The following is an 11776-nucleotide window of genomic DNA, read 5'->3' on the forward strand; positions in this document are numbered from 1 at the left end:
TGCGTTTCTAAGAGAGTTTTGTTGCTAATAACAGAAATAATTTCCTGGAATTCATTTAATACATGTCTGAGTTCCTACCATGTGCTGTACATTGTTCTAAGGAAAGGAAATGTAGTAAAAAAACAACAAACAAAACCCAAAATTTCTAACAGTCTTTGTGTTTTACAATGCTTTTCATGTGTTTTTTCTTGCATCAACAAATGCTTTTGCTTATAGACTACCGTTGGGAAACCATTTTCACTAGTTACAGCTTCTTGATACTTTTAGTGCCTGCTGTAAAGAAATGTTTATCAGGCAACCTTAAATCTCACTTGCTTACCACTTACTAATTATTGAATTAGGAACTTCCAGACGGTAAGAGCGCTAGGCATTAAAGCAAGAGTAAACAGAATTGTGTCTTGTTAGATTGTTAGGAAAAGTGGATCTTTTTTCTTTTTAAAAAATAGATGCCATTATAAAATGGACATCTCAAATGTCCTCTGAGGAGATTTCTAGAAACTGCTTGTTTTCAGTTTAATTTGTGGCCGCAGCCTCTTTGGTAACTTTTCTTCCTGTCACTGTTCTCCAGCTTAATCTTCAAATGAATTTTATTTGTATGAACTAAAATACTTACTGATCTTATTAAACATGTATAAACATGGTCCCGTACTCAGAATAGAGAGACCCGGGTTTTAGTCACAAAACCACTGTTTCCTAGTCACATAACATTATATAAGCCACTGAAAGTTTCTCGTGACAGGTTTGTCATACTTTTAGTGTTTTCGTTGAAAATTAAGAGCAAATAATTAATGTGAGATGTGTTCAGATCTGCAAACATGTCATATTACTACTAGTTTTCTTTATTTAGACTTCCTTTGGAATTATGACATTTATTTTCCAAGCTAGCTTATCAGATTTTTGATGTCATTAATATTGTCATATACTCTTGAATCCCCTAATGCAGCAGTTCTCAACCTTCCTAATGCCGCGGCCCCTTAATACAGTTCCTCATGTTGTGGTGACCCCCAACCATAAAATGATTTCCGTTGCTACTCTAGAACTGTAATTTTGCTACTGTTATGAAATGTTATGTAAATATCTTTTTGTTTTCCGATGGTCTTAGGCAACTCCTGTGAAAGGGTCATTCGACTCAAAGGGGTCGCGACCCACAGGTTGAGAACCGCTGCCCTAATGCATTTACTATGTTAGCAATGTATGTTTGGCAGTACTTTGACTGGCTCAGGGCAAGAGTGAGTAGAGATAATGTAAGGAATGGAATCACCCACAGATATCCTTTTTTTTTGGAGAAAAGGGAAGAATTTTGGTTGGAAGAAGGCAATGTATATGAGCAGTAAAATGGGAAATGACTCTCATTTGGTACCTTGACTGGTGTTAGAAGGAAGGAGCTGGATGCTGGTCTTTAGCAACAAGAGGAATTGTGTTGGGGTCCAAATGTCAACACAAGGAATAATTAAGGGAGAAGCTATTCTCACCTTTGTAGGCAGTTAAGCGGCACTCGGAGATCCTAATGATTGGAAGCTTTGGAACATCCTGAGGTCATGCTCCAGTAAAGGGCATTGGCCCTTTCATGACAAGTTGCAGGAGTGGTGAAGATTCTATGAGCAGTTTCTAGAGCAATAGGCAAGGCCAAGTGTGAAAGTGTGGGATATTGTTTGACAATCAGGGGTTCCTCATAGTGGCTGCATCTGACAGACTTGTTTGAGCATACAAAGATATAGTTTTTCAGGACTTCAGGGCATAATAGGGAAAAGGCTAATTTTTAGCATTCACATATTGAGGGATTAGGTTTTCACAAAAGAAGGTCACAAAAACAGCGTGAAACTGAACTTCTGCTCAGGGGAGATACAGTGGACATACGTTTCCCTATTCTTTTCATTAAGTACAATTAAAATTCCTGGACAAACATCAAAGAACTCTTAAAGGTGGAGAGAAGGCTAGGAACCTCAGGACCCAAGGAACATCAACATGGTGATGAATTCCCTCAGTTCTGGCTTGGAGCTAAAGAAGCCAGAAACCTAGAAGTGCCAACAGGTCAGACCCTCCTACCTCATCACAGCATCCCTTCTAACCCTCCCCAGCCTCTCCCCTCCTCTCCCCGACAATACTCTGCTCTCTCTAGCCACAGGACCAGGAAAGTGAAAGCCTGGAAAGGCAGAAGACTGGTGTACTCTATCCCCACCAAACACTGCAGAAAAACGTGTGGCCCCACTTTTATCCCCATAGCCTACCAGCAAAGGCCAAGTGGGGACTGTAGACTTTAACGACTCACCAGACTGAAATGGAGGAGCCCCCAAACTCACCACAATGCTGTGTCAGAGAAGGCCAAGTAGAGTGGGACTTTTATCATCACCCAACAGTCATGAGGCCATGCCTCCCCACCAGGGTGTCAGTAGGAAGCGCGTGGGGGAGCAAGCATGGGACACGCCCACTCCTCCTAGCCTGTGAGGACTCAGTGGGCAGCCAGAACCCTCACCTCCACTCAGCAGGAGTGATGTCAAGAGAAGCCAGCTAGAACAGAAGAAGGTTCAAGTAAGATTCGCAGTAACATGTCCCCGTTTCTGTTGAAATTTACTCTTCTTAGCAAGATCAATGAAGATCTCAAACTGAATGATAAAAGATTATCAAAAAAGGACAATCCAATAGATTCCAACACTGAGATATCAGAGATCTTAGAATTACTGGACAATAAATTTAAAGCAGCCATCATAAAGAGGCTTCACTGAGCAATGATGAACATGCTTGAAACAAATAAAAACAATAGAAAGCCTTAGCAAAGAAATAGAAGATATAAAAACTAAATGAAAATACTAGAACTAAAAAATACAATAACCATATTAAAAAAACACACAAAAATAGATAGAATGAACTGTAGAATGGAAGGGATACCGAAAAGGATCAATCAGTAAACTAAAAGATACAATAAAAATTATTCAGTCTGAAAAACAGAGAGGAAGTAGACTAAAATAAATAAGTAACTATATGGAGCCTTAGGAACCTGTGGTACAAGATTTAACATTCATGCCATGGGGTCCCTCCCATAAGAAGAGAAGAAATAGATACTTTGATTCACTTATTACAACTAAGGAAATTTAATTAATATTTTTAAAACTCCATAAAAAGAGATTGTCAGTCTCAGATTATTTCACTGCAGAGCTCTAATAAATGTTTAAAGAATTTGCACAATGCTACACAATCTTTTCCAGAAAATAGAAGAGAAAGGGTCACTTCCAAATTCATTTTATGAAACTAGTCTGGCACCATAACCAGACAAAGATAGTACACAAAATTATGGATCCAAAGTGGACGCCTGGAACTTTCGTCCATCGGGCTGAGTTAGGCTGGATTCTAGAGTCAGACATGTTCCTCCCTCACTGAATGACTCTGTACAAATAATTTCATTCATTCATTTGCTTAATAAATATTTCCTATGTTCCTTCTATGAGCCAGGTCTGACAAGGCACTGGGGGTTGTTATTCATTCTGCTGGCCTCAGTTTCTCCATTTTTAAAGAGAAACTCTAAGTTCTCTGATAAATAAAGCATTCAAAGGTGTTCAAAATGACCTAGTAGATAAGAGTCATTATTAAGCATTGGTGGTAGTTTATATGTGAATTACAACTGGCTTTATAAATCCTTTAATTGAGAAATTGTCTCTATGCCTCTTCATTTACTCCGTGCCTAGCAAAATAACTTTTCACATAATAGGTGTTCACTTAAATTTTTATTGATGACTTATTTGATGACTTTATTACCGGCTCAATAATTTAGGACAAGTACGTCCTAAAAAAAATGACCCATTCTCAAATGCACACAAAATTAAATGTCAGCTTTTAAAATCTCTTCCTATGCTATAGCCCACCAGCTGTTTTAATGCTATCATGTAATGTTTAAATGTTCCATATTAAAAGCTCATATAATTTAGCTCAAAATGTATTTTTAAATTATATCCATTTTTAATTAATCTTATCATAGTTATGTAACTGTATAGCACATATTATAAGCATCCATTTTATAGAAGATGGGACCCTGGAGAAACCATCAAGCTGCAATGATAGTTTCTTGGTCTGAAAAATTGAATCTGTGATGCTTAAAGAAGACTGGAAATCCTTAAAGAGTTATAAATCTCCCAGCTGATTTTTTTTTTCCAAAGTAAAAAGCTTTTCATAGACCTAGGTAATTTTATAAAACACGTGCTATTGTAATTTTTAAAAGTGATAGAATGGATGCTTTCATGACTCCAGATACCTGGTGAAATTGTAGAACTAGTATCTATTTAGGAGGTAAAGATAAGTTGGTTTAGTTTGGTTTTGTCTCTAGCTGCCCTATTCTTCCAACTATGAATTTGTTCTGAGCAGTTAAAACAGATGCTGTATGGACGATGGGTTAAGAGTCTAGGCTACACTTTTCTCCAGCCCTCATGCAGTGACAAAAGCCTCATTCTAGATAATGCTACAAAGCTTACTTACTGGTTTTTAGAGTGCGCTGGAGGTCAGAAGCAGAAAATGGCAGAAGAAATCACTCCGAAAGCAGCAAGAGTAGTTAGAAAAGCTTCTGGCAGTGTGGGGAAAAAATACAAGAGTGGCATGTACTACCTCAGTCTCACTCAAGTCTTACTTGTTGGTAGATTTGAGGCATGGCATTATTAATAACACTTTTCTCTAAGTCTGCTCCATTCATAGCCCCTTGTGTCAAATGGCAGAACCTCGCCATGCCGCCTTCTCTGCTTTACTATAGGGTACCCTGGGGATGGGGGTGGGCAGAGGTTAGCCACATTTGAAATCAACTCCCTGAGCCTCTTTTGTTTTTTTAGATGAGCCGTCATGCCACATGTTGGCAGCTCAGCAGCAGCTCAGCTCCGGCCGGGCATTGAACTGCTAGTTGCTTAGAGCTCAAACTCTTGAGCGAGCTCTTAACCAACTGAGCCACTCGGCCGCCCTCTTTTGGTTTCTTTGTTTCAAGTGCTTCTCTTGACACTCTACTTTTAGCCAATGTTTTTTGTTGCTCTATGGACCCACACTGATGCAGCCTGCTGTCACATTCTGACCTACTAACTACCATTAGACAATCAATCTGTCCATGGGCTATTGACCATGCTTCAACCTAGAGCATTCTAGAGTCAGGACATTGTGTAAGTCAAGAGATATGACCTAATCCACTGTAATGAGACTTCCAAGGGCTCAGAAAAAGAAGCTACAAAATTGGGGCTCAGAAAAAGGAGCTACAAAATTAGATATTATTTGTTGGTTAGAGGCAGTCCTCACTTCAAATATCATAGTTCCCAAACTTTTCCAAACAAAATAGCCATTAATTTCATGAAAATAGGAGAACCATAAAGTAACTGGATACTATCAAAATATGTTACCTAATTCCATTTGTTACCATATGTGAACTACAGGTCTGACCTAGTTAGAACCAGTGGACACACTGAGAAAAAAAAAAAAGGTTAAATATTATAGAAGTCTGAAATCTTTTAGTGAAGAGGGAAATTGTTCCATCCACCTCAGATTTTCTTGCAGGCACGACAATATTACTACACAATTATGTTAATATTATAATATAAATATGATAAAATATCAAAAAATCTTTAAGTTGTGTTGTCGTTTCTTTTTACAGTCACAACAACAGAAAATATTTTCTGGGGTGAATTCCAAATAAAATGGTTAAAACAAAAATGGTTTGACCCTAAAAATGTGAGCTTCAAGTCTCTAGAAATTTGCATGGAAATTTCCCATTCTCTGATACTAATGCATAGAAATGAGATACCTTTGAAATCGGCACTATTAAATAAAAGGGATATAAATACTTCAAGTTACAATAATTTTGATAATATTTATTGAGAACTTACTCTATATCAGGTTCAGTGCTAGGTCTGTTACATATATTATTCTAAATATAACAATTCTAAAACATCATGAATTAAGGTTCAGAATGCTGCAGTGATGTATAAAAAGTGCCCCTGAAGAGACAAAATTTGAACCCAGTTGTTTCTGGCTCCAAAACCTTATTTTTCTCCCCTTTACCACACTATAATACTAGGTTCCTCTTGCATAGCCTGGCTGCTAAAATCGGGGACATCTGAGAGATGATTAGAATGATTATAACAGGCTCTATCTCCTCATCATTTCCTCCCAGGGGAAAAAAGAATTGAGGCAAACAGGTGTGAAAAGTTTGCATGGAGATCTATTTACACCTTAAAGCCCAGGAGACTTACTTCTGTGGAACTTCATGTTTTGTCCCAAAGCAAAGTAATTTCTCATTGCTACATTTATTTTTTCAAAGCTGTCACTGTATTATGCGAGTGCTAGACCATGTGTAAGCTAGACCATGGACAAAGCAAACAGCTTCAAATGTTTGGTCGATATTGTCCTTCTCACTCCTTTGTCTTAAGTGAGATGAAGAAGGCAGAAGAGGTGGTCCAGTCAACCCCAGTCTTCTTCCATTGTACATAAAGGAACACCGAGTGGGGCTCAACACCATGGAGTGTGCCCATGATAGAGGGGTTTGGGTGATGAAAGGACCTAAAACCCTACCGAGCATCAAGGAACTATCAATCTCTAGCCGAGGAGCAGAGGATGGCGACATCATTTCCATCATTTCCCAGTAACGAGAAACCGTCATGTTGAAAAGACTTACGCTTTCCTTCTGTGCTCTGACAGGACAAAACTAGAGTGGAAGTTAAAAGGAGACAGATTTCTTCTCTCTATAAGAATGAGTTTCCTAACAATTTAGCCATATAAAATTTGCATGGGCTGCCTCATAAGGTAGTGAGTTCCTCATACTGAAAGCATTTGTACTCATATATGGCACTGCATTTACTTAGTAGATCAGTGGTTTCAAAGTGGATTTTTGTTTGTTTTTGGAAGTGTAACTCTTGATCCCTCCTGCACAAAATAAGCTCTTTCTTGGAGTTTCCACATACAAATCAGGTAAATATGGTGCTTCTCAAGTTGGATTCAGGCTGAAATACCATTGAGGAGCCCTGGAATTCCATGGAGCACAGCTTGAAAACCATTAAATATTAAGCTTTGGATGAAGACTAAGTTTCTTTGAAACCCTTTACCTTCTGAAACCTCTGAACAAATTGAAACTTTACATATAGTAATACTGAGTCTAAACATCAAACCCGAATTTAAACAACAAACAACCATAGTATTCAGTCAGTTTCTTCCTCTCTCCTTTCCCTATGTCTTACTAAAGCTGAAGGAAGCCAATGAGGAGATCATCAATCATGATGATTTTATTTATCCCTATCCCTCTTGCCATTTTCTACCCTCTCAGCTTGTCCACACCAAGAGAAGAAACAAGTATGATGAACAGGTGAGAAAAGGACAGGGATTGGTTTGGCCATCAGGACACCAGAGCCTGGCTCCAATACTTCTTCAGAACTGTCTTCCATGCTCCAAAGTGTGTTTGCTATTGCTACAATTTTTATCTTGAAAAAGTATCATTTTGCATTACCTTTACCAAGAAATTTTGAAAGGTTTTCCACTACCTTTTAAAAATTGTGGCTAAGGACTTTTTGTTCAGGGTGGAGGAAACCAAGTCTTTAAAAACTTATTTCACTTAAATGACAGTCCTACAATGACTACATTTCATTAAATCAGTCCCCCAAAGGTCTTTATTTACTTCCAAATGTCATCTCTAAGTTATATATCTTGAAGAATTCTCATCAGCTACCTTCCTTAAAGCTCCATGGTGCCTGTTAAGTTGAACTATAATAAAAAAATGACAGATTGGAATTGGAATTTTATTTTCAGCTTGGGTTAACTGAGAGTTCTTCTGAGAACACGCTAGTAGATGAAATTGAAATCTCAGTACCTGCCAGAACTTAAGTTGCTTTGTCAAGTAAGGCTTAATTCTCTAGAGCATGAGCTGCTTCCTGCTTTTCCCCAAAGTAAAGCCCGTCTACAGGTTAAGTTTTTAACACCCTGGATGACCAATTCCTCTGTATAAATCCTTAAACACTTCTGGATACACTCAGCCACACTAAATATGCTATGTTCCTAAAAGAAACCTTACTCTATGTCTTGGCAAACATATAGCCAGGTAGGAAACAATAAGAAACTAATTGACATTTATTGATTAGCAAATATTTATTTATATTTATTGAGTATGTCAACATTATGCTAGGCATTGGGGCATATCTGCTACCTAATGGAGATTAATTTTGTAAGTGAAAAGTTTATTAAAATTGGGATTTTATATATATGTATATATATACATATATAAATATATGTATATATACTGGAGGTGCCAAAAAAATGTATACATGTGGACACTTTTGTGAACGTTGCTCAAGCAGTAGTTCACCGTAATCAGAAGTGTCTGGATGCTGATGGTAACCACTTTGAGTACCTCTTGTAATTACAGAAGTCAAACGTGGCTTTTATTCATCTTTTGTTACCGGTGTGTGTTGAGTATTACAATTTTAATAGTTGTTTTCTTTCTTAAAGTGTGTATACATTTTTTTGGCACCCTCTGTATATTTATAGTTATGGTCCCTTAATGGCAGGAATACAGTCTGAGAAATGTGTCGTTAGGTGATTTCTTCATTGTGTTAAAACCGTAGCATGTGCTTACACAAACCTGGATGGTACAGCCTACTACACACCTAGGCTATATGGTATAGCTTATTGCTTCTGAACTACAAACCTATACAGCATGTTACTGTACTGAATACTGTAAGCAATTGTAACAAAATGGTATTTGTGTAAGAAAATGTACAGTAAAAATGTGGTATAAAAAATAAAAATAGTACACCTGTATAGGGCACTCACCCTGAATGGAGCTTGCAGGACAGGAAGTTGTTTTGGGTGAGTTAGTGAGTGAGTGCTGAGTGAATGTGAAGGCCGAGAACATGACTGTCCGCTACTGTAGACTTTATAAACACTGTCCCACAAGCCCTCCCCCTGCTTTCTTCTGACAGGGTTGGAAATAGAACATTGAAGCTGCTGCAAGAACAGGGATGTGGGCTGGATTGATTGGAAATATCAAGGAGCAACTGGCTGGGTAAGGCATAGGTCACCATAACAGTGACTGTCAGGAGGGAGTGAGAGGGGGGCTGAGGATCAGTAGGAATAAGAAATCAAGATGGAGAGATCAAGGAACATAGGAGATTATCATGACAATGTGATTTGGGCCATTGCACGTTGGAGGAGTGGTCAGATTGAGGAATTTTGTGTATTCGTATAAAATAGGGTGTTTAACATGGAGAGAGTATAGAACTGAGCAATCAATAGTTTGACTTTGGAGATTTGTTTTTGGCTTCATTGACCCTATCTGGCACAAAGGGCTCTCTCTGGCATTAACTGATGGGAGAAATAAAACTTATCTATGCTTTACATCATTACAACTTGATAGTATTTCCAAAGTACAGTTAGGGTTGCTCCACTCTACCATATAAAGCTTTTACTAAAGTGGCGGTGGCACTTGAACTTGTGAAGGTGCCTCCTGTGGACCTGTGTCCTTAAACAGGGTCTTAGGTTCTCAACAAAGAATTTATAGCCACGCCCTCTGAAGGCCATCAGGCTAGATCTGGGAGGGCTGTTGTGTCCTCTGAATATGTAGCTCTGGAGAGACAGGCTTCTGGGTGCTGAAACAGACAGGCTGACTGGCTGGGATAGAATCTGTGCACTCAAAATTGAGGCGCTGGGAGTGAGAGGGGATCTGTTGCTAGGCCCACAGGTATCGTTCCCTTACGATAAAGAAAAATTCCTCCTGAATCATATATTCTGCAGTTTCTTACAGGAAATTCAGCTCCTTTGTAATCTTATAGGACCACTATCATACATGCAATCTTTGTTATGTGTGTGTGTGTGTGCGCGTGCGCGTGTGTGTGTGTGTGTGTGTGTGTATATATATATATATATTATATACAGTAATACCTTGTTTTGCGACCATAATTCATTCCTGAAACAAACTACTCATATTGCAAGACATTGCTCGTTTACCACGTTAAAACATATTAGAAATGTTTGCTTGTCTTGAAGAATACTGGCAAACCACATTACTAGCAATCCAAGGTTTTACTGTATATACAATCTGTGTGTATGTATACATGCATCCATGCATACATACATATTTACATATTTTTAATATATATCTTAGATTTCTCTTGACAATCGATCTAGTTGGCCAGAAAAGGATATGATGTGTTTGTTAGCCAGATAGAAGTATTATTTAATTTAACTCTCACAATCATTATAGTACATCTTATCATTATCCCCATTTTACAGATGAGTAAATAGAGGGTCATGGACTTTCCCAAAGTCACAAAACAGTGCCAGAGCTTGCTTTGCTTGGTTCCAAAGCTGAAATTCTTTCCACTGTGCTTTGTAACTCACACTGCCCTTTTCGTGCCTTTGTGATCAATTAGAACCTGACAACTGAGCAGAAGCAGGTGTGAATGTTATTCAATTAGTGGCTATACTACTGGAGGGCAAAATTCAAGAGAGGTTATGCAACTTCTCTGTTGAGTTGGCAATCAACCCAAGTTCAGAGTATTTCAGAAGGGTCCTCCTATGTTGCCTAGTGACCTGCAGAGTAATCTGCTCTGCATGTTTTCTAGTGCTGGTCAAAAAGCCACCAACTGCTCCATTCCTAGAGTGTAATTGGGAGAATTTGCTTGATATGCTTTGCTAGAATTTGTTCAATCCCAAGGAGATCTCAGAGTCTAGGAAGTAGCATTCTCTTCCAATCAAGGGACAGCAATACCTCCAGATTGCTCACAGAAGGCTGCGTTACCTCCAGGCTGCACAGGTACTTTTGAGGATTAATGTTTAATCTGTTGGAAAGAACTTTGCAAGGAATTATCAGCACCTGCTAGTGGGATTCTACATTTTGAAACATTGGAAAATATCTCCATATTGACGTAATGAGGATTTTGTCTCCGAATTGGTAGCATTTATCATCTTAATATAGTACAATTAGTGCAAATTATCTCTTATGGATGGGCCTTTGCTTATGAATTATTTTGTTTGTAATGAGCTTTCTTTAAATGATCAGAGACACTGATGTTGCTTTGGGTGAACTTGCATCTTTGCCAGTCAATACAGAAAATTGCACCAATCATTCACGAGGCCCCATGCAACTTTCATGTTGGCAGGGGATAGAACAGAGGACACTTAGGACTGGAGTGGAAAATATATTGAGGAGTAGGGTTTTCCAAGTTCTGATTTTGAAAGTTGCCTTTGCACAAGGACTACAGCCTTGAAGCCAACTAAAAGTACACATGACTAAATCTAAATCCTCCATCTCCCTATCCTTAAATTTGAGGAAATTTGAATCTTAACTATAATTAAAATTCCATCTGAAAACAAAACAAACAATTCCCTCTGAGATTTCAGGATACTGTTGCTGTTGTTTCTCTCCTAACTTCGCCAGGCTTCCCCCACCAGACCATATTTATCCTTTGATGGTCCTAGCATGCTGGAAAGCCATTAAGGTGCCCACGCCAAATGAAAGACACCTGTTTTACTTGGACGATCCAGGCAGTGAGATGTGGAAAAGCCACCAAACAATGACAAAGTCATTTACCTTGGGGTAGTCCTGGATTTTGCCATCAGGCTAGATGTTTGTTTCTAGGTGTTGACATTTAATAGATACCGTTTATGTCCCATAGAGATATTTGCTAGGTTTGAACTAAGCACTTTATATTGATTCGTTTCATTTATTTTTATTTTTTTTTGTAGACTCATCCTAGCTGTTAGTATAATTACCGTATTTGCCGGCATATAAGACGATTTTTTGGCCCTGAAAAATATGCCTCCAAGTGGGGGG

The sequence above is a fragment of the Hipposideros armiger genome, unplaced genomic scaffold (assembly GCF_001890085.2).
Source record: "Hipposideros armiger isolate ML-2016 unplaced genomic scaffold, ASM189008v1 scaffold_99, whole genome shotgun sequence".
NCBI lineage: Eukaryota > Metazoa > Chordata > Mammalia > Chiroptera > Hipposideridae > Hipposideros > Hipposideros armiger.